The 25,523-nt window shown below is 36.6% G+C and overlaps 2 pseudogenes; one reads left to right on the top strand and one right to left on the bottom strand.

Annotated features, from left to right (window-relative positions):
• The first annotated feature begins 1,083 nt into the window (after positions 1-1,083).
• On the top strand, positions 1,084-9,213 carry LOC103715251 (annotated as a pseudogene).
• Positions 9,214-18,604: 9,391 nt separating this feature from the next.
• Positions 18,605-19,532, bottom strand: LOC120111477 (annotated as a pseudogene).
• Between the last annotated feature and the right edge of the window lie 5,991 nt (positions 19,533-25,523).

Raw genomic sequence — 25,523 nt, forward strand, 5'->3', positions numbered from 1 at the left:
GGCGAACTTGGACAAGATTATTTTTTTTAATTATGGGATGATGAAATTTTACCCTAATAACCACTTACGAATATATAACTCATAGAATTAGCAAATATTGATAAAAACAATTGAAATAAGAATAATTTTGAATTAACTCTAATTCTTAGAGCCATTCCTCACTTTCTAGTTTGGTCATCCAACAAAAGCAAGTTCTTGTGTTAACTCTAATTCTTAAAACAATTTCTCACTTTCTAGTTAGGTCATCCAACAAAAATTAATTAAAATGAAATGCATATACATACATATATCAAACTTGTAAATACTAATCTTCAAAACTGAACTTGGACAGGCCCATGCTAGTCTTGAAACCAACTAAAATAAATTAATATGTTCGTAGCTTTTTTTTTTTTTGGAGGGGGGGAGGGGGCTGGGGTACAATGGAGGAGGCTTTTTCTAAAAGGAAAAGTTATCTAATAAAGCATACACCGTAAGCAATTTTTTTTGAGTATATGGTAAGGGATCTTAGATTTCTTATAATAAAATTTTATTGGTCGACCTTATGGACGCTACCCGATCTATCTATGGCTTAATTATATGCACTGTGGGATATGAGTGGAAGCATCATCTTCCACTATATTATATCTTTCAAAATTAGAGTTATAAGATCAAGGATTAAATGCCAAAGAATATAAGTTTCTATATTAGTATTACCATATAAAATGAATCCTTGCATCTATCTTTGGTTTGATAAAAAATTAATCTACATATGTGAGCCCCACAACAAGAATGCTGGTGAACATTGACAACCTAGAGAAAGATAACACTTATTTCCAAACACTTTAGACTACAAGGAATCATACTCTCAAGCTAAGAGCAGAAGAGAAGAATAATTCACCTAAGTCAACATATAAACCCAACAATCAACATATCAAATCTTACATATTCTTAAATTTTTTTAAAAAAATTATGTGAATTATAATTGTACGTGACAAGGGCAAATCCATAACACCATACCACGACAAACTGGCGCATAGCCTATATAGTAGATCTCCCACAAATTTTCCTTCCCCAGGTTGGCAAACCGCCGACAGCCCTCCTTTTTTTTAACTAATGACGGGTCGTCCAACCCAGGGCCACTCCTTCGACAAAGCGGACGCAAGAACTAACGTCCGAATCCCTGTTGCTGAGGGGCCGACAAACCCCTTATCTTTCCCTTTCTCGATCCCTGCATACATCGAATCGAAAACGGGAACCGGCGCAGGCGATTTTTCTCTGTATTATATTCATCGATTATCGTAACCTTATAAATAAGCGTGGACGATGCTTCCGAGGCGGGTTGCCTGTCCCCGTTCCCTCATGGCCTCTCTCGGCTCCCTCCATTCCCTCCTTCCCAAGCCCGTCTCCTTCTCCTCCCCCTCCCCGCCCCCAACCCCTGCCCTAACCATCGCTTCCTTCCCCTACGCGCTATATTCCGCACCAGGGCCGACGGGGAGAGCAGCAGCAAATGGTCGCCGGCCGCCGCCACCGTCGTCCGGAGGTGGAGAAGAAGTCCCTCGCGGTCGCCACCGGCGAGATCTTCCTTGGCCTCGCCTCCTCGTTCCTCCGCGGCAGGAGCTCCGCCGCCCCCGGTCTCGGCCGCCGCCGGGCGACCCGGAGGTGTTCCCGGATCGGGGAGAAGGGCGAACTTCTCGGGGAACAGGGGATCGATTGCGTCGGTGGTGGAGGATCCGGTGGACCAGGAGGTTGGGTCTGGGGAGCAGAGTTGAAGGATTGGGCGCCGAGAAGGAGAGGGAAGAAGGTGACGAGTCTCTGGGTTCAGCCTTCTCGGCCGCCGGTCTCCTCTTTCCTTACCATCTCGGGGTCGCTCAGTTCCTTCTGAGAAGGCTACATTAAGGTAATTCTTCGAGCCTCTGTCGGAGATTCGGGCATTTCTGTGAGTGAATTGCATTCTGGGTATGGGAAATAGACAAGCTATAATCTACTCTGGTAATGATATAGGTCAAGGGGAAACAATTTTCAGCAATATAAATCTGGAAATTAATGGTCTTGCGGAGATGAAACTGTTTTGCATGAAGACTTTGAGTTGGACTGCTCTGCATATTCTGTCGGGTGCTTTTGTTAAAGTTAAATCCTTTTTTTTTCTGCAAAATGGAAATTAGGCTCCTGTGCTGCATAAATTTTGAGTTGCAGTGCCTCAGCATGCTTATTCACTGGCTCTTTTGTTTGACCTGTCTGAGTTTTTTTTTTTTTGCCTTTTGGTTCTCTCATAGTTCTATCTTTGTCAAGTTATTCAAGAAAGGAAAAAAGGAGGTAGTCACCCGAGAATTCCGCATATCATAAGTGGGTGTAAAGACTATCATTACCAGTTTAACTTAAGATGCAAAGTTTCTCTTTAAGAAATTATGTAATGGTTATACTGTTATACATATTGCCTGTAAATTTTAGTGATAATTATTGCAAAAATTCTAATCTATCTGAAGCACTTTCATATGCCTTTTAGTGGATTCTGGTTATAGTCTTATTATGCCTATTAGGAAGTAAGGAATACTTTTATCAGAGTCAGATGCCAGCGCATTTTAATGTCTTGAATGTAATACTGAGCTTATCTTAGAAGTCAAGAAACTTAAAATACCTCTAATGACTAGATTGCTCTAAGTTCTGGAACTTATTTTAGGATTTGTTGCATAACATTCGATAGGTCAAACATCTCATGGATATTGTTGCATTTTTTTCTTCTCATGCAACAATTTCCCTCAGATATGCTTCAGCAAATGAACTTGGCTTATTGACATACCCATATAGACCTGTATGCTGTACAGGTGTGGCTGTGGTATGACATGGAAGATTTGTTTCTGATATGCCAATGATACAATTTATGTTATCTTATGATCGTGTTTCATCTATTAATAGTGATTAATTATGTTGTATCATATATCACTATCTTTTCAATCTCATTATTAACTGAATCATTTCACTGATCTAGGAAACAACACCATTAGCTGGTTCATCAGCTGGAGCAATAGTCTGTGTGGTAATTGCTTCCGGAAATAGCATGCAAGATGCCTTACAAGCAACCAAGATTCTGGCTGAAGATTGCCGGCTTAAAGGAACTGCATTTCGGCTTGGGGTATTTATTAATTAGCAGTGCTTTTCATTGAATTAATCTTGTATACTTGCCAAGCATATTTGCTATTCATTAAAATATACATTGATATTCTCTTTAATCTTGCTTTATGTATTTTCTTAACTTGTAACTTGTAATGTTAGTATGTCAGGGCATAATTGAAGTTCATATGTTTTATCTAATGGTTTCTGTACACATTTTTAATATGTCAAATATTTCTATATCGTTGCTTTATGCTTGCTCTTATTGTTTATTTTCATAAACATGCTTTGCAATGGATCTGTCGTAAACTCAAGGATCAAAGAACTGGTGGGGCCAACCCATCCTAACGGTACTGTATCAATTCCACTAAGAATGGCATGGTGAACAGGAATAGGACACTGGTTCCGGCATGAACCAAGATGTCCTGCCTATCCTACTCGAAACCAGTCAAGATAAACCAGTTGCCTGATATCACTTGGCATCAATTGAATCCATATTTTTTCAAAAAACAAAAAAAGAGCCGTGGTCCCCATGGTGCTCTCTTTCTCTTGTATGTAGTCACAAGTGGACCTCAAACTTAGAGAGGAAGAGAGAGAGAGAGAGAGAGAGAAGAGGGGAAGGGGTGAGGCTCAGTCAGATCCAGCCTACCCTTACTAAAATCCAACTCCTGAAGGGTGTCGTTACCTATGCTAGCACTATAGCCCACCATTGACTCATGTTTAGTTTGGAGGAGCCGGCTCCGAAGGCAAAATTGGCCATCGTCCCGGATGCCCGAATATCTTTAGTTCTTTCATTATTTTGTCAGGTTCTATGGAATGACTTTTATCAGTCTGTGCCTGTTGCTTCTTCAGTTCTTTGGGTGTTTAAGTATTCCTTTGGAATCTTTGCGCTTTTAAAAGCTGCAATGGCTCTCTTGGTAATTATGTTTTGGAATTGGAGGCAAGGCCTATGTTCCTCCTGTTTGTTGTCGTCTAGGTCTAAATTAATTAAATTATGCATGATATGCTCCTGGCTTTCCTATAAGTAATTCTTTTTTCTAATAATTACATTAACAGTTAGTTATTTCTTGGGTTCTATAATCTTGCTTATTTATAAAAGGAATGTGATTCTATTAGATTCCTCTATGTTATGATGTGCAGGCAGTACTTAGAGATGTTCCAGCAAACTTCTGCCAGATGATGTGCACATTAGGTCAAGTGGAAGGTTCGTGGTAAGCTCACTTGTGCATGGCCAGTGCTGGCTGAGTGAGTTTATTCATTTTTAATTGGTGATATTTGCTTTCATTGCTCCTAACTTTTTTAATTCTTGTGCCTACAGAAACATATATTTGTCTCAGTATTCACCTTCTGTCTAAATTCAGCTCTTTTTTAAATCGTTATGTTTCTATTTTACTCTTTTAAGAGTTGTTTTTTTTCCTGCTACATCCGTACCTATAAGTACTATTATTATGCTGATTTGTTGATTTTGCTTGCCTATCCTTTGGAAGATAAGTGATTTTGTTATCTGATTCATGTCGCTCAATTGATCTTCGTGTTATCTGATTCATGCTATCCTTTGGAAGATAAGTGATTTTGTTAATATCCAATTAGATTCTTCATTTTGGACACTGTTGCTTGTTGTAATTTTGGCCAAACCAACTTGAATAGGTTTGGGGCACCTCAAGGGATTTAACTCAAAATTTTGAAATGGTTTAAAAATCACTTTAAATATCACTACTACTATTATCAGCATCATCCAAGACAACTTAGATTTGTTGTGTTTCCTGATCTTTTTGCACAGTTGCCATCACTCAATTATTTTGGAGGCCAAAGGGTTTACTTGTGGATCAATTTGACTCTAAAGAAGACCTCATTAATGCTGTCTTCACCTCTTCCTTTATTCCAGGGTACGTTGGATCTGGATTTTGCTTTTATGCTTTTCAACACTCACCTTGTGATTTGGAGTGGAAGAACAAATAAGCTAATTTTTGAACTTGTCCAGCTATCTGGCTCCGAGACCTGCAACTACATTCCGTAACCGCTTGTGCATTGATGGCGGTTTGACATTGTTTATGCCACCAACTTCTGCTTCGGAAACGGTATGTGCTCAGATAATCTTACATAGTTTTTCTTGACCGCTGCCTTTATCAAAGCTTATTTGGTTCCACTCCTGCAGCCAATTCTGATATGTCATTTCAGTAATGACGTACTGTTCTGGTTTTAATATTTCTTAGCATGATTTTAGAAAATGTCATGTCAATTTCAAAAAGCAAGTGGGAGTTCTTATGGAATCTAACTTGTTTACAAATAGTAGCATGGGCATGAATGTAGAAATACACATTTGCTCATGCATGCTTATGTGTATCCTGACAACATGTTTTCATCCAAGCGTGCTCTTAAGTCTGCCAAATGGTGTATAATGGCAGATCCAATAAAGTTTATTTAAGCAACTGAGAAAGGTAGCCATCATATTGCAATCATCACACATGGTCAGTTGCCACATGAATCAGTTACCCAAATCCATCCCTAGCTATGACTATTTTATAACACAAACTGGAACTCTTGTTCTCCTATGATTGTAGGCAGCATCTAGTTTGCACAACATACTCCATGAATTATATTATATGAGAGAGATGTCTTATGCTACATAGTTCATAAAAAATAACAATATGCATGTACGGAAAATGCTGTGTCATAAATTACACTTATGACGAGTGTGGAACGTGCTTCCTATCTTCTTGAAGCTAATTTCATCTGATTTCGTAGATCTATCTATTTAAGACTTTACAACTTATCTTTTGGTTGAATTAATTGTGATGCTTACTACTATAGTAATGTGTAATTGTGTAGATAGGTGAGTTCATGTGTGTGCAACAGTGCTTTATCATAATAACGTCATTCTTTTCAATTTTGACTGTGATGCATGTGAATGCAAACCATGATTAAGCTCGTTAGAAGTGAAAAAAGGTAGTTGCTATTATGAGGACACTGCTTTGACATGGTGTCATGTATGACTATAATTTAAATCAAATATGTATGAGAAGTGTAAAGGCAATAACTTATCCCATTAGATTAGGAATGTATGAAGGACACTAGGCTTCATAAAGAAGTGTGAGATTTGTGATTGACACTAGGCTTCATAAGAGGTGTGAGATTTGTGATTGGGTCACAACCTGATGTTACTCTCCTTTGCTTTGTGCCAACAACTCTAGTTTAGGCAGTTGGCAGGTAGGGGGGCTGTTGTCTAAGGGGGAAGAAGCGTAAAAGATGGTAAGGAATTAAAAAGGAATAATAAGATAAAATTAAAAGGAGCATATCTTATACTATTTAAAAAATTTTTTGATAAACAAGAATAAAACTATTTATCATTCTCCTGCTAGTGTACTCTCTTTCAAAGGTCTACTAGTATTTGAGCTCCAGGCAAAATTCATTTTGATCAAGTCATTAACTTGTTTTTTCAGCTTATTTCTATATCTATTTTTCCCAGTCTATCATGAATCAAATCTCTTTATAATGCTTACACAACTTCTGTAGTTCATCCAAACAATCATAACTCGCGCTCTAAATCCATCCGCCTGCTCTTGATCTCTTTCTTTTTTGCCTCATCTGCTCTGAATAGACACGAATAAACTATTCCAATTTGTATTCAATGAATTATCTTCGAGTTAAAAATGTTCAACTTTCCTCAGTTTCATCAGTGTAACTTTATCCTTCTTTTATCAGACATCTACATCAGCACCGTTATCTCTCTCTTCACTTAATGTTGGAGCATGCAATTTCTTCATAGCCAGCATCCTAAACTATGTACCATAGCAAGTCTCTTGTCTTATATAACGTACCTTGAGTCTCCCCTATATGCATTTTGACACAGTACTCCAATAGCATTCTTCTCTTTCTTCTGTCTTCATCTGTTCTATATCTATTCCTCTTTGATGTATCTTCCCGGTCTTTTTATTCTTGTTTAGTAGAGTTTAGCATGTGCAATGCACAACAGGTGACAGAAGGCACTGTTCTAAAAAACAAATGTAGCGAGAGTGTGTTGGTCTTGAGAGTTGGAATCTGGAAGACAAGCGATGTCAGGAGCCTCTCCAGTGGTAAATTGAAAAAATAGGAAAAAGTTTAAAGGGAAAAAAGCTGGAGAGTGGAGTCAAACAAGATGTGGGGCGTGGATAAAGGGTTCTTGAGAGTTGGAGATGCGTGTACGCCTGAGTTTATTATAACAGAGTAGATAATAGATTGGAAATAACAGAAATGGTTGCTCTTGGGTTGTTTATCCAACAATTTTGACAGGTTGCTCCTCTTCATTTGATCTCTCGATAACACACTTATACATTTTCTTTCTTGATCACTTTTTAAATATGCAATTTACATTTTTCTCTTGGTTTTTCATCAAGCATTATTCTACATGCATGGTTTTGGCCTCTAAAAATATGTGCTTGACTTGAATCTAAGGGTACCTACTCAGTGGTTAAAGTTACCTGACCTGTACCCATCCTATGGATCAGAATTGGTTGGGTCTTAGTTGCGACATGGAAATATGTATTAGTCAGGTTGGACCTAATATCCACTATAAAGAGCAATAGGCTTGTACCGAATAACTAGCATTTAGACTTGACTGACCCATGGCCGGCCAATGGAACATGGCAATTCAAATTAGGCTGATCAAAAGTGAATCAAGTTGGTGAGGTCTAAATTGGCTGACCCTATCTGATTTTCAGACTTTTGTAGCTGCATAACTCCAAAGTAATTGCGAAGCCTCGATTGCTTTGATTTGTTTATCAAAAAATAAACAATATGCTATTTCCTCTCTTCTTTTTTTTTTGATTTCCTCTTCTTTTTTTTGATTTCTTCTTGCATGAAGCATATATAAGCTTAGGTTGGATCCTCGATCCATGAGTCACTATGAATACATAACTTGCATCATAATTTTTTGTTGCACTCTAATGCCTTAGCTTGTCAAATTAATAAGCAACCTGGTAGACACCTTCAGAGTCCACCAGATAACCTCACCTTGTACCGACCACAAGTTTTCTGGAGGTCATTTAGATACAAGCAGTGCTTCTTAAAAAACAGATTAATATAATATTATATTAAAGGAATTCTCTATATATGTCTCTTTATTATAGGTGATTTTAGTCAAAATGAAAAAACTTGGTGGGACTGCTTGTGACTGTTAATTGCAGGTTCGTGTCTGTGCTTTCCCTGCCAACCGATTGGGATTGAATGGGATCGGAATCAGCCCACATTGCAATCCAGAGAACAGAGCTACTCCTCGACAGGTGCTTTTAGTTTTTAAAAGCCGGCCTGCCAACAAATCCTGTTTTTGCAAATTCTTCCTATCAGTAACTGTTCCCTTCTGCCAATTGCAGCTCTTCAACTGGTCGCTGGAACCTGCAGAAGACTATATCCTTGACAAACTGTATGAGCTCGGATATTTGGATGCAGCAGTCTGGGCTGAGCAGAATCCTGTGGAGTCAATTGTGAAAGTAGGCAGCACTAATATTAGTCCAATCGTGAAAGATGCAGGCAGCACTAACAGCAGTCCAATTGTGAAAGATGCAGGCAGCACTAATGGTAGTCACATTGTGAAAGATGCAGGCAGCACTAACAGTATGTGACTGAAATCAATCATATGAATAATTATGAGGCCAAGAAACTCATCTATGATAACATGGGGAAATCCAGCTCAAAGAGCATCAGGATATCAGGCAGTCAGGTCATAGATATTACAAACCGTCATTTGCTCATGCTCCAAGCAAGCAGCAGGACAGATTTTGTGCCAAAATGTGAAAAAGAAAAAACACAAAAAAAGTTATTCAGGTGTAAAGTATATGCAACTAATATGGAGCAATAGCCCTTCTATGAGGGAAGTATTCGGGAATAATTTGTAATTGATTTGGATGGAGAAGCCGAGGAGCTAAGGCTTGCATTGGACAGCCAAAATAAAAGAGCTTACAGAAGATGTCAGAATTTTCTTTTGAAGTTTTTTTCCAATTCATACCAATCATAACTTGTAAATTTATAGCCACAAAATAAATGTTCATTATTTGCAAATTAAACTGTGGCATGGAAATCTTTTGCACTCCAACAATTGAAATGTGCCTTCGATTTCCTTTTAGAGCAATAATGATCCTCTCTCTCTCTCTCTCTGTGTTATGTTTTTTTAGTCTCATCTAATATCTTATCCAACAGCAGGTCAGCGGCTTTGTAATTGGTGTCATTTAGTGATGACTTTATTTCAGAATTCAAATCAGTGCGAAATCAATAATTGCAAAACCATTGATGAGTAATCTAGATTTAAGATTCATATTGTTGTTTCTGATTTACAATATTGACTATACCTAAACGCTGGCTGTTGAGGTGCCTTAGGTATGCATCCAATTGATACAAGATGATGGCGCCAATCTTAGCTAAAAATTAAGGGTGCCTTAGGTATGCATCCAATTGATACAAGATGATGGCGCCAATCTTAGCTAAAAATTAAGGTTGGTGTTATGGACGGCGGTTATTTTGGTGTATCATGCTTGACACATCTTAAACATATGGACCAAAACTCAATGTGCTCAGGTTCCTTAATACCTCAACTAAATCAAAACAGTGTTTGCCGTTAAAACGGCTTATGTTGCATGAAGATAGTGCATGGTTAAGGTCCTGTTTGGAAAAGCTGTTAGTAGTAGAGCTTTTGGAAGCAGAGTTGTCTGAAGCAGAGCGCTTATAAAAAGCTGTTTGCTGTTTAGTAACTACATTTCTAAAGTGCTGTGGCACTTTAACATGTGTTTGGTAAACAAATTTAGAAAATACTTTTGTGTGACAAAATGGCCATAAAGGAAATTACCAGTATTATATAACGGAGCATAATAAAATATAATATGTATTAATACATAAATGTATGATATAGTATAATATTAATGTAATGTAATATAATATTATTATAATATAGTACTAAAGATTATGTATTATAGAATAAATTTAATATAATATTAAATTATTTAACATAAAATATCAATGTATTATGATATAATGTAATATAATATTATATTTATAATATAATAATAAATATTAAAATATTATAATTATTAGTGTAAATTAATTTTTCATCCTTCTAATGACCATTTATCTCTCTAACAAAATTTTTAGCTAGGTAATAAAATTGGTTAAATAATTACTAATTTATTTATTTATTTATTTATTTAGATCAGATTATTTGCCACTTACTCATTATTTTTCTTTTTATTTATTTTTATTTATTATTTTATTATTTTATTTATATGAAATATAGAGGGGTCGCCAGCCATGGGTGGTGGCCGGCATGGTGGCTGCCACGAGCTTCCAAAACAAAAAAAAAGAAGAGGAAGAAGGAACAGAGGCAGTAGCGTTGAAAGGAAGAAGAAGATAGAAAGGGAGAGGGAGAGGCTGGGTGAGAGAGGAAGAGGCGGATGAGAATTTTGGGGGAAAAAAGTGTGATTTAAATGGAGGTATTTTAGTCTAAAAAATAGCTTTCCGATAAAGCTGAAAACAGCATTTTCGAAAAGCTCCAAATTGGAGCTTCTCCCAAAAGCTATTTTCAGTTTTCCGCAAAAGCTGAAATAGCTTTTCAAAAATTTTACCAAACACCATTTTTTATCTAAAATACTTTTGGAAGATCAGAAAGTGCTTTTTGACCCTCCAAAATTTCCCCTAAATAGGGCCTAAACAATTTAAATGGTAACTTTTGTACTTCTAGGATTGATGCTCCAATCTAGTGGAATACCAACTCAGCAATTTTTTTTTTTTGGCTAACTTTTATTTTTAATTACTCGACTCTTCTTCTACCCCATCCTTTCGCTCTTCCACCTCCATAGTGTGTGTTTTCAAGGCCTGCCGAGCCAGCTTGTCTCTTTTTTGCTGCAGCCACCTCGATTTTAGAGCCCTGCCTTGCCCAGCCCCTTGCTGTCCCTGGCTGCTATTGTATCTATTGAATCTTCTTGTGCATAAATTTTCCATGAATTAGCTGCTGTATTCTGTATCCAGAAAAGAAAAAGATGAGGAAACCCCTCCGGTGTCCTCCACCACTGCAAAACCAGGTCTTGCTCTCTGAACGGCGACATGGAACACCATTAGCAATGGTCCCAGACTCACCAAGTAATGTGCTGGTTGTAGTATGAGAACCTATACCTGAAGCGACTTCAGCTCAGATCTGGGGCAACTTGACAGATGTAGCCTAACCCACTTCACGCCCTACTCAAGGTTTTCATTCAGATATAAAAGGTTGCATTTTGGGGATGAGACTTAAAATTTGTTGCGTGCTGGGAGTCCTGTCTGAAAAGGCCCCAGAAGCAGCCACCTGCCTTCATCATCTGAATTTATTTCATCCTTGGCTTATTTATCAGCTTTCAGTTGGATCAGCATCTGCTGCAGTTTAAATCATAGAAGGCTCAGAAGAGGATTTTAGCATCCAAACCAGCCAGGCAAATCATGACTCACTAAGTACATGTTTTTTATCACCGACCGCATCATGTACATACAGTGCAGTTACAGAAACGGACCAGATAGCATGCTTCTACATAATGATACACATCCTGCACTAACTAGTATAGAAAACCAATGAAAGAAGGCAAAAAGGCAAAAAAGGTACAAAGAATAGTAATAAGGAGACTGCTACCCAAGCACTGCAAGACTCAGCAGGTGATCTTTGGTCCCCAGCTTGAGCAATCTCATTTAACATAATTAGTGTTTAAGTTCAATGAGTAATCATTCCCGCTTGTCCTCCTCAGCCTCATCTTCAAGACTAAGGGCATCAGTGTGACCCGCACTCCTTTCTTTCTTATCAAGCTTCACCCAATCCTAGGTCACCATCTGATGTCCTTTGGTTAGAGACTGAGCTTCTTCATCATCATCTTCTCCCAGTTTCACCAGAATAGGCATATCTGTTGTAAAAGGAAGAGAGTTAAAAGCAAAACTAAGGCTTCTTTGAAGGGTGCGATGCCAATAATTTTTACTTTGAGAGCTTTGAGATGGTGCCCACAGATAGCACACAACACACAGCAATGCAAAGGAAAGAATGTCCCAAAGGCAGTGATGATCCATGCACTCTGCCACCGTTCACTATAAGGGTCTGTTGCCTTGAAGTAAACCTACAGAATGGAGAATTTTATTTAGATTCTAAGCATTTTCTTTACTGCAGCAAGAAGCTTTGCAATTTCACATGTATGCAAAATGTCAATTTTGTTTGTGCGGCAGCACATGTGAAATCATGGTTTACAGAACTTTTCCACCACATGCATCTATATCCCATGTTATCATGTGATAATTTTAACAAGCAAAATCTAAATCTAAGACATCCCTATGGTATACATGGCCAGGTTGAAGTTGACCAATGTCTCTCACTGCTTGGGAGGCCACATAACATCATCACGGGTAGGGGGAAAGATCGATAAACACTCACATGCCTTTTTCATATTTGCATTCCTTTTAGCTCTCTCTCACTCACTCACTCACTCACACACAATCTTAAAGAGTAACGGGAAATTAAACTACAAATGATCAGGAGCACAACCATCAAGAACAATTATTGGGGGGAAAACAACATTCCTACAGTAAATGGGTTCACATCCATCCATCAAGATTATTTATTTTGAAGATCAAATTTGTGCTAGGTTAATTTAGTAAAAACAACATGTTGACAGAGACTAATTATGTAGTAAATCTTGTGTTCCTATACAGAAATCCTCAGCTTCTTAAAAAATGTTAACTCCCTATTCCAAAGATAACATGAAGTCCATTTTTGTTTTTCATGATAAGTAATTAGTTTACATGAAAATGTGATATCATCGTCAGCATTCCTAGTCATTTTTCCATTAACTTAATGCTTTATTGGTTCTTCAAAAAAACCTAATGTTTAATTGGGCAATTACCAGAATTCCATGCTATGCAAATCCATATTACAACCATATACAAGCATCATCCACGCAAACATATGGAACATGTTATTCAACTTTAAAACAACATTAAGATTTAAAAGGATATTTTCTTTTGCAAATGAAGTATTTCAGGTTGCTTCAAAAAGATGAATGTATCATGTATGTGTTTGGAATACTATAGTTGTCTGATACTTAATGCAACAATCATGAGTACTCTTATATATGCATCATTATTTTTAATATAACATATGAAAAGGCACATCAAATTCAATATTAACTAAAATAAGTATGTAATGGTAATGGATTGGTTGCCTTGGGAAACAACTCTTACAAAGATTTGATTTTAAAATTGTTTCATCCAATAAGTATAAGATATATTGATATTAATCAGTACATAAAGGATATATTGGTTGATACATATATAGATTTATAATTATTGAGAGTAGTTAGATATATTATAATTTTAGATCGATACTTAACACCTAAAGTTATGCAGGTTCACATTGTTCCTTTACAATTTCGTATGCTTTGCATGGTATGCCATGACATAAAGACAATTAAACTATGTTTTGGACCCTCTAGTTGCCCAAAATACTGAACCACGCAATGTCACTAGACTTACTGATGACATAAATTTTTTCATGTCCCAACTCTCAAAGGTATGTATCATTCATTCACTCCAAAGCACTGATCCACTTCATCAACTCTTTACTAGTTTTATAAGAGTTCTTCCATATTCTTTAAATCTTGCTTTCTATAGATCTAACTGAAAATGACTCTCACATATTTCCAGGTTGTTAATTGATATTTACGCTTCATTCTGCACCGTATATTGCTTAAATCTGCATTAGATTTGGCTTGGTGACATGAAACGAATAGATTTTATGTCGCAGGAAATGATTTTTATGCTGTTTATTTTTGGACTTCTGGTAAACAAGTTAGAATATATGAATTGTATATGTCATATTTGAATTAGTCTGGGTTAAATGTTTCATAATAACTCATGTTTCAATTGGTCAATTCAAAATGGATCTTGGGATGGTTTAGATAAAATCAAATTATACAATATACTTTGAGCTGCAATTGAATTGTTCAAGTCAAATTTTTATATAAAAGGGCTATTAAAAACGAGGATACCTTTTGTTCATAGGAATCAAAAGGAAATTCAGGAGATAAAATAAAAAACATGGTTTTGTTGAATTAGAGAAAGCCAGTGAAAAAGTGCGACACAGAATAACTATGCAGGATAGACGTAGAAAGCTTATGAAAACATTACGATAAGATCATTCAGGACTTGAATGTGGTAAGGTGGTAAGCGTGGAATGTAGTTCAGGCTAAACCAGTAAATCCACGCGCATTTGGCCTATAAAATGAGATGTATTCAAGCCTTAGCTCTTTACAGTATTATGTGATTTGCAGATGATACAATGATGTATGATGGAGACAAGGATGGCTATGATGCTAGCTTAGGGAGTAAAGCTTAAGGCTTCAACTATAAGAGACAAAAGTATATGGTTAACATGGAATACGCAGAATTCAGAGGTCGCCATCTTGATCTAGAGTAGTCAAAGCCACCCTTAGGCCTAAATGTTTGGATAACAAATATTTTGAAGCTCTGGACCAAGTCAGGATAAAAGCAGATGCATGATACCTCAATATAAAATAAAAGAGGAATCAATTAAAACATGGTCGTAATGGAAAAGTTAAGACCATCATAAGAAAAGTTAACTCACTTTTTTAGTTAAATAGTTATCGATGTGTTTACTTAGCATACTATACAACAGTAATCAACCTTTTTATTAACAACTATGAATATGTTGAAATGCATCTAACTATTTCTAATATTTTTAAAAAGCAGCAGAAGTGGAAGAAAATTGAATCATGGATTACACAAAGTAGCTATTCATCTTCAACAATTTCATGTGTCTTGGATGAGAAGGTTTATTAAAGACAGGCATTTGACTGATGTACTAAATACTCATGTTGGCATCACCTAATGATTGACAGGCCATGAACTTGAATTGTTGCAGATCATTAAACCATGTGGAATGAAGGTTTGATGCTAGATAATGGCAAAAAAGGCCTAAAATTGAATCAATAGCCAAGAGACATGTACTAACATAATTGCAGATTTATGATATGTATTGTACTAATGAGGATTCACTTCCAAAACATCAAGAGATAACAAAGAAGATGTGGCACTCCGCTCTCGCATTGCAAGAGTAGTTATATCAGATGGGCTTAACACAGCGTAGGATTTAAATGTTTGTTTTGTCATTTCTGGCACATTTATAAAATCATGATCTGATTAAAAACCACTGCATCAATCACTTATGGTCATATGATCAAGTGTAATATGTGGATATTACCGATCTTCGCATTTGGTATCAGAGGATTTAGGAAGTTGTGGCATTGAAAAATCCATTGAATTCTATTAAATTATATATATATTATTATAACAAACCAGAAATATAACATATGCTTCACAATTGGATACAAAGCAGATAATAACAAGAAGAAATGTTAACCACAGTTGAAAAATTCGTGAATGGGCGGGCTGTACAGAATAAGCACAAAGCTTTGAAGAAAAACAGCTATTCATATGTTGAAACTCATATTCTGCAAAGCAATGTAACAACATTCTGATGAGCATAGCATCTTATAAGTAAGAACTAAGAAGGAAATACTGAAGTTGATACTTCAGAGACTCTGCAATAGAATGCTGAACTAAAACATTCAAGTGTAACAAGCATAGAATGCTAAGATCAGATATTCTTCTTCAAATATCAAATTTATGGATTTTAACACAAAGTTCTCCAACTTTCTGTACAATACCTCATCCACAATTACAGGGTTCAGCTATGGAGCGCAACTGTAAGAGGATTCAAGGAAAATGAATTATTTATGACTGCTCATCATCATCAATCCTCTAAGGAGTGGAACAAGATGCCAGGCCAAGAAAATTTTAAGCAGAAGGGTGGCCTTGCATAAATCTAAAATGTCAATTGGTGCAAAGGGAGGCCTGCCTAATTATAATAGAAATTCTGGCACATGTATCTGGAAGCAGACCATGAAAAATTCTCCAAAAGTTGGAATGAGTAGTCTAGAGAAGAGGGAAATGACAAAGTTTGGATGGTGTAAGGAATTTTGTTCCTCTCAGGGTGATCTCAAGGAATACAGGATTTTACAAGCGTGGTTTTATTAGGTTTTGTTAATCAATATGTCCATTAATATGCAACCAAATTTAACGTAATACAGGCATCGCACAAAACCCAACTGTTTACCTTCTAAGTCCCCCTTCATAAAACCAATAATCCAACCATGATCACATCCAACCAACAAATGTAACCCCTCTGCTCTTTCAGCATCCATCTCTCTGCTGTCTCTCCTTCATCCACCCTCATCACTAGCACTCTTGTTCCTCAGCCATTCTTCTGCTTCTTCCTCCATCACACCCACCATCACTTCAGATCTGGCAATTTCCTCTCCAATTTTGGTTATTATTTTTTGGTTCCCCTAATACAATACAACAATATTTCCCAAAACCCGGGTGGAAGAAAACAGCAGTCTAAATAACTAAACGACATAAGTTTTAGCGAGGCCACTCTAAGACCTAATTTTTAAAAACAAGGTTTTGCAAAAAGAAACTCGTGGCAAATCAAGGAATGCTTAACCGGCCTGTACGGCCGGTTCAGCCATACGAACTGTTTGGTCTCTGACAGTCCGGTTCGGCGTTAAAAAATGGTACCAGCCATACCGGCCCATGCCGGCCGGCACTGGCCCATACTGGCTAAGCCCAAAAAATTGGCTTTTGGAGGCCAAACAGTGGTAGGTTCAGTACCGGTTCGAACCAGTCGAACAGTACCGGTTGGCTATCCTTGGAGCAATAACCTTGGGCACATTACAAGGTAAGAACAAACTAGAACATCATCTCAAAATGTGATCAGACTATTGATAATTCAAGAATGGAAATTTTTCCTTGGATAGCATTGGAGTACAGCAGGGTTTGAGTACAGGGGCCTATATGGCATGTGAAGAATGTCATACTTTAATTTCAGTACAACGACACATGCAACTCAATAAGAGAGAGAAGATTTGAAGTGCTCTCAATTGTTCATTCCATGAGAAGTTACATCCAAAACTTAATTCAATCCACGTTTTAGATAGCTATACTGGTGTTAGTGTTGATGTTAATGGCAATTCTCCAAACACAAATAATACAAAAAAATGCAGCTACAGTACTTGGATGTAAAACCACTACATGTACCGCATATCTGGTTACAAAGCAGTATCAAATTAATATCGATATGTTCTACAATAAGAATACAATAGATAAATTGCAAACCAATTACAATCAACGATGCCACTGAAAACAATCTCATAATAATTGTTAGGGTACAAAATGATCACAAACGTATGGCCATAAGTCATGGCCCTCTTTCTCTCCCTAACATGCTGCTTCCAATTCTTAATATGCTTTTTTTTTTGTTTCTTGAATATGTTCAGTAATCTAGTAGGTTAGAGGTAATTGATTCTGGTTAGCTAGATTTTATGATTTGTTGCTATATGCTAGGATTCTTCTAGAACAATCCAAATACTGTACAAGCATTGATACCCATACAGTCAAACACATATATGAGGGATAAGACATAGTAACACAATGTTTCAGTCTATAAAAGACACAAGACCGATGATCAATACTGCATCAATATAGCATTTAGGAGAAACTAACAGAAGTACAGTATTCTATGAATGCTGCAATAATTCTGCTTCCAATAAGCCAGTAGCTACTAATCATCATGATGTTTTCATAAGACCTAGTAACACTACATAATCATTTTATAATTCCCGTATGCATATAGTACATGAAAATAAATACCACAACTACATTTTGAGTAATTTCATTTGCTTATTTTTAGTAAAATTCTATTTTATGTATAGTAGCTGAAGAGAATGTGGCATTTACATCTTCAAACTATTTCTTGATCTTAAAAATGTTATCAGTAAAATGCAATGGAAAAATGCTACATTCCCAGCTCATAACTGAGTAAAAGGAAATTGTGTTGCAATAGGAAATTGCTTTATTTTTAGTAAACTATCTATTTTATGTATAGTAGCTGAAGAGAAATGTAAGAATTTACATCTGCAAACTATTTCCTTGAACTTCAAAATGTTATCAGTAAAATGCAATGGAAAAATGCTAAACCCAGCTCATAACTGAGTAAAAAGGAATTGTGTTGCAATAGAAATAGTAAAAAGGCATAAAATCTCAAGTAAAGCAAATTTCATGATGAAAGAAAAGAAAAAACATATTATTTTGCTTTTTGCAGAATGTGGTATGAATGTTTTCCTTTCTTTTTTTTCTTGTTCACATGCTAATTGAGTTCCTAGGTGAAAGGGTAAAGCAACATACTGAGTTGATAGGACAGATGAAGAAGAAGTTGTTATGATGCGAAAAGACTTGCAGATATGATATATGATATACAATAATACTCTTGCTGAAGTTAATAAGAAGTTGCTTTTCTACCTCATATCCATCCAAGCAACTGAAGCAATCAGCAATTGCCATGCATTAGTAAACTTCTGTATATGTCCAACTTCACGGACTTTTTTGCCTAAAAGGTTTCACCTTAACCATGTTAGAAGTAGTGCCTTGGAAAGGAACTGACAAAAGAATAAGAAGTAACCAGAGTTTTCAAAAGCATAATGATGAAATAATCTGGTACTACAACTAATGAAACATATTCAGGTTTAGTTTTATACACCTGTAGCTTTTCTAGCGTCGAGAAAGAGAGTAAAAATCCAGAGTATTATGAAAGCATCCAAAAATGCATCAGAAGGACAAGGAAAGCCTTGCTTTGCCTGAAATATCATTGATGGTTCCAACATTTTCTGCATATCCAGTAACTCTGATGCCAAAAAATACGTTATTGAGAAGAGCACCTTTGAGGTAAGACCCAAGAGTTGGCGGACAACCGTATCCATTGAAACAGAAAGTAGAAGTAGACGCGAAACTGTTTTTCTAACAGCTCCAACAGTCACCACCAGTCGTTATTCCAACAGGTTCACACCAGTGTTATTAATCAAATATCAAAGTACATAGAGTCATTTCAAACAAGCCAGAGCAATAACTAGGTGATACAGTTCTGTAATGCAGTATATCTTCCAAAACCTTACATACTGGCAACCAAATGATACTTAGCAGAAATATGCATTTGACATGAGTATGTAGAATTATTGAGGGAGCGATCCTCTGGCAAATAACCAGGGTTTTTCCAGATTGTTTTTCCACTCACCGAGAGCTCTCAACTTTGGATAAGAGATAAAGAACAAGTTATACATTCAGTCTTTGTTATATTTATATCCTCCGTTTCAATACTGTTGATAAATAATTTGCACTAAAGTGTAATTTATAACAACAGGCCAGTTAATCTACAGATGATAGTCTCTTGATAACTTCGCCTTGTTTGCCCCTCAAGCTTAGCAAGATCAGGGGCATATGGATCTTTGTCCACCATAAGCAGATCACCAATATTTCCCGATAGATGCTTCAAATATAATAGCTTGGATCAACCAGTACTATGCTCCATGCTTGATGCTGCTCAGCTGAAAACTTTGTCCTCAGAATGTGATGTTCTCAAACCTGAGGATTACCAATTAGATAGCAAAGAGTGGATTCTAACAGCAAAGATTTGTCTCTCAATAAAAGAAAAAGTTATAAGCATATGCTTGTTGAGTACACGAGGGGGGTGTTTGAAGCAAGCATAGAGTGTTAGCTAATGCATGCATACATATACATAGATAAAGAGGCCAAAAGGAGTCACCAAAACTTAGTAAGTGACACCGGAGGCAAATATTGCATCTAGTGCACACACGACAAAATTTGAACAGTAACAACTACACATCATATTCATATCAGACAGCCAAAGTTTGGAAACGCCACAGCAAATATAGACCAGCCAATTGAACGCAAAGAAGCACATAAGACAGCCCAACAACTACCTTGTTTAATACTTTTAATGAAATCCAACATCAAAAATAATGAATAGCATATATAAGATAAATCTATGAATTTAAAAAATCAAATTGCTCAAAAGAAAAGTGATAAAGGAAACATTGCTCATACAAAATGCACATTGAAATGATTTGCTTCACTGAGTTTGATTAGATCTATGTCAACCCCATGTACACTTGTATCATCTGCATTACATACCTTATTTCATTTTTGGTACTGAAGAGTTCTAGACAATACACATCAATATGATTGATATTCATTTACCGTATCATAATTGCAACCATGGGCACTGGCAAATATTATGGCAAATCACTATGGCACAAACATTTTAATGATAGGCAAGGCGAACCGGTCCGGTAGGGCATACGGTCGGCCGCCGACTGTTCGGACCAGTTCGAACCGGTACACTGGTTCAGCCTCCAAAAGCTCAAAAAAAAAATTGGCCTAGCGGTACGGGCTGGTACATTTTTAACGCAAACTGGACCGGTCAGAACTGACCGGTTTGGTAGGGTTTGAACCGGCTAGTACAGGCTGAACCGGCTTGCACTAGGATGGCAAAGGGCTATTAACCCAGTAATCCAATACAGATCAATCGTAATCTTGGATTGAGTCTAGAAAATGAGCCAGTAACCTATTCAGTTGGTTTTCAGTCCTAAGTTTAAGACCAAAGCATTATTAGTTCAGATTGGCTATATCAATCCATACCCCTCTTAATACATAAATACATAATATATTGTGATCAATCCAACAAGCATTTGGGATGGGTAAAACTAGTAATAGAGCATGTCTATTGATGACCAGTTAAGAAATTCAATTATAATATAATCTAGTTAAATTGTGTAACCCATAAACCAGTCATAATTAACATATTGTGAGACTTGGCATATTTTATGTCATGTCCAATCACAACCATCAAACATCTAATCTGGACTCATGTAAAAGTATGGCGATGATAATGTCGGTTTAAAAGGAATTTGATGTGCAAATAGTAATTTAAATATAGTGTAAAAGTATATGAGAATAGCTTAATAATACTCGACACTGCCGATATCTGATCCTAGTCCTGATTATTTTTGGTATGCTTTGATATAGGTATGAGGTGTAGATAGGATTGGATTTGGATTAAGATCTAACTTATGTGCTTGAGTTTGGTAAGGATATGGTCAATCTGACCCCAACCCAACTGCTGTCACCCCTAGAGACACCAATGAAAGCATGGCACCAAACCTTAAGAATGTCTTGTACATGATTATAAGAGAAACATCTAGGTAATGGAAGACATTGATGTTGCAACTTGAAACAAGATCTATTAAATTAAAGAAATTTCAATGAGCTTCAAAAAGCAAAGCACGGATCTCCTATTATTGAGGGAAATTTGGGATCAGCTTTATAGATCCTCATTCACCAACATTCCTATTCATGGCTATCTCTAATGTTATTTCAAGCTTTCCATATTTTTTTCCACAACTTCTATCTATGCTACCTTAGGTCCTCCCTTCTCTTCATGAATCTGTCAAAAACATATTTCTCCCTCTCCAAAATCCCTTCATATCAAGGTTTTTACCAATGCCATTTCATTTGGTTCTCCATCACTTCATTCTTGTTTGTTGCAAACTCAATTGTCAATCTATCTTTTCTAGTTTTGCAACATGCTCAAATGTATGGCACATTTTGACATCGGCCAGAAAAAGGCCCATCAAATTCTTATAACCATCCAGCACTGTTTGTTAATATTGATGAGGAATGATGATGTAATTAACCAAAAACTTGTTTGGGTGCACGCCCATTTCTATATTCTGTTCTTAGAAAACAAACAAAAAAGAACGAGGATGAGCAACAAAAACAGGTCTTCTTGAGTTTTTCTCTTTTTGAGTTGTTCAAAGCAAATTATTAAAAAAAAAAGCTAACAAAACTCTTATGAAATTGTATAGTCCTAAGTATTCAAATTCTAGTAATATGAAATGAAAAAACTAGTTTTCATGCAAATGACTATTCCCCTTCAAGAACTCACTCTATCATAATCATTTCTAGTTTTTTATGCACACCTTAAATGGTATCCACCTTGAGATTATCATATCTGCTCCACTCTTCTTACATTCAAGTTCCTGCTTCATAGCCCAACATCCTAACTAATGCAGCATAGCTGATCTTCTATATTCTAGGGAACCAGTTGAGTTAAACATTGACCTCATCAAAACATTCTGCCAGAATTTTATCCACGGTTCTATATTCTGGCAGGACAAGGGGCATCCGGATCATCCCATCCCGTTCCTGTGAGAGATCGAGAATGGGGACAGGGTTGCAACTCCCAAAACCATCCATGCGGGCAAATAAAAAGAAAGAGAAAAGCAAAAAAAGGAGGGAAAGGAAAAGATAGGGGGAAAAGGAAAGAAAGGAAAGAAGAAGAAATATGAAAGAAAAAAAGGAAGGATGGGAGAAGAAAAATAAGGAAATGAAAGAAAGGAAGAAAGGGAGAATAAATGATAGAAAGAAGAAAAGAAAGAAAGAAAAAGAAAAAAAAAAGAAGGAGAAAGATGGAGGGTACTTATCGGAATGCTCAACCGAGACATCCATCTGGATAGGCTGGGACAGCGGAGCATCCAATTCCGTGGAGTAACAGGGATATCCCTATCTTACGGGATTTAAAACCCTAATATAGCTGTCCTCGCTTCACAAATTAGTTAACAACGGAATTTCAAATCGCCAAACAAAGATTCAAACCTCAACTCACATTCTCAAGAAAACAATTACATCGCCATCCTAGAGAACGTGTAAGTTCCGATCTGAAGCAGGACGTCCTAAATACCACTTGCTTTTCCATTACAAGGAGCACTTCCATTCCCCCACGACAGCCGTCAACCGCTGCTTTTCAGTGTAAACTCTCACTCCCATTGCCCAAAATTCAGTCCAAAAACGGTTTTCCAAGAAATTCTTTAGCTCCATGACTTATAATAAGATGGATTAGAAACAGATCGCAGTTCCAATTGATTTCAGTACCTTACACAACTAAAATCAACTGAATGGCCCCAATTATTATAAAAACCAAATCAAGGAGTGGAGGAACTTCTCCATTACCTGATATACGAGCGGCCATCATCGATCCCGGGCGAGCTTTTGGCGGCGGCGGCGATCCCCTCGCTGCCGCCGGAGAGGAGGAAGGCGTTGCCGACTTCCTTGAAGGGCTCGTGATCGTAGGTGTGGATCGAGCCCTCGACCCTCCGGAGGTCGGTGAGAGCGGCAGCGAATAAGAGGAGGAGAAAGGAGAGAGAGGTGGAGATCTCCATGGAAGGGAGGGAGAGACGAGAGAGGAGAGAGATCAGAGGAGGGGCGAAGGGGGCTCAGAACCGCCTCGGCGTCGTGCAGTGGGGACGGCCCCAGAAATAGACAAGGGCCGAGGCGGGGTCCTCTGGGTGGAGGGTGGGTGCGAGGTGTGACGCGAGAACGAGCGACCGTCATCAAGCGGAGCCCACGAACGCCGACGGGAGGGGGGTGGATAAATTTATGTGCGGACGCCCGCATGAAAACTATCAAAGCCCACCGTGCAAGTTTGGTGGATGGCTTCGGAGGTGGATGCCCCATGCATGCTCGCTTGGTTCTACCTATGCGTGCACCCGCACGCTATTTCTCATTTTGATGAACCATTGTGGATGAAAGCAAGGTGGCCGGACTGTGCAGTTTGACCTTAGCATACCCAAATGCATGTGAAAGATGCTATGTTGCTTGTGATCTTTCTTTGTAATTAATTATTTTTATAGTTTATATTGTTTAAAAAGATATTAAAAATCTTAAAAGATATTTTGAAAAATGTATATATATTTATTTAAAAAAATAGCTTACGGAAAAATTTTGAGTATGATGGCGAAGTTTTGTATGCATCTATATGGTTAGATATGCCCAAACTATAATATATTACTATATTAAGAGCAACTCTTGTAATAAGAGACGGGGATTCGATAGAAAAAGATGTTAGTCCTTGCTCTGAACCATATATATGGATCTCTAGTTCTACAAGTGGTAGCTCGGTTTGCTCAAACTTGGACTCCGACCTAGATGAGGGCGGGGTGTTGTGCTTATAGAGTAAAGGACAGAAAATATATATAGAAAAAGATAGATTTTGCTTCTTTCAATAGCAGAATGTATCTATTTTCTCGTATTTAAAATATATAATAGAGCATTCAAATCAAAGATCTATAATATTGATTGTGATCTATATATTACTAAAATTCTTAAAATCAAAAATCATATATTTTGGCGATTTCCAACATATGCATCAAGTAGATGTACAAATATGTGGTTAAAATAGTAGGAGACCATATTTTCCATGATCCAAATATTAAAGTCTATCGATTTTGAATCTTTTTATATGTTTTAACATATATATGTACATGTATGTATGTATGTATGTATATATCTTCACTTATTTTATCTTCACTTGATAGATAGATAATGAAAATCATTTATTTTTATCCTTCACTTGATGCATAGATTAGAAAACCATCAAAATACATGATTTTGAATTTTGAGGCATTTTTAGTGATATATATTATGATCAATAGTGTAGATCTTTGTTTGGACATTTCATTATTGATTTTGAAATTGAGAGGAGTATATACTATCTTATCTCGAGAGAAGTATAATTCATACTGGGCGTAAAAAAGGAGTTTACAGCTACTACCTAATTCAACATTTGGAGTTTAAAAATAGAAATCCAAACTATTGGATGTGATCTAGATGGCTCAAATTATCTATTTGTAAAATATTATATACAGTGGAAACCTCTAGCTCATGCATCAAGTTATGTCAAGTAGATAATTATAATAAAATGACATTATATATTGATTTCAGGATAACGATACATAAGTAGGGGTCTCCAAACTATATTATTTTTGTAAATAGGCATTTGGGCCTTTTAGATCACATCCAATGATTTAGATTTCCATTTTTAAACACTAGCATTAAATGTAGTAGTGGGTGTAAAGCTTTTTTCTTTACACCTTATATGTATTATGGCCTCATGTATTTATGTATACATGTATATATGCATATAAATATGTACATATATATATGATATACACCATCTCTCTATTAGACTACATCGTTTTAATGTATAGGTCAAGTAATATTAGCTCGGTGCTCATTAAGCATTGTACATAGGAAATCAGATACCAATAAGCATAGTATATCATTGAAGTGGTCAATTCACATTATTTATCATGCTATACATATTATAAAACACAGAATGGCAACTATTTACTATGGTTTTGGTAAATTCCTTCATACATAAAAACAAATAACTTGTTTTGGAAAATTTTCACTTAGCAATTAGTGCATGTTGTAATTATATCCAACAATTATTCCACTTAAAAAAATTTACATGCTTCTAACATTTTCCCCATGCATTCAAAATAAAATCAAATATGTCTAATTCTTGTTTGATGAGTCATTTTAGTCAAACCAATTTGTGGAAGCGGATCATACTATGAATTATGCATAAGCACCTACCTAAATTTGGATTATTAAAATAATCTTAAATTAAATGCCCC

The sequence above is a fragment of the Phoenix dactylifera genome, chromosome 8, assembly GCF_009389715.1.
Source record: "Phoenix dactylifera cultivar Barhee BC4 chromosome 8, palm_55x_up_171113_PBpolish2nd_filt_p, whole genome shotgun sequence".
In the NCBI taxonomy this organism is placed as follows: domain Eukaryota; kingdom Viridiplantae; phylum Streptophyta; class Magnoliopsida; order Arecales; family Arecaceae; genus Phoenix; species Phoenix dactylifera.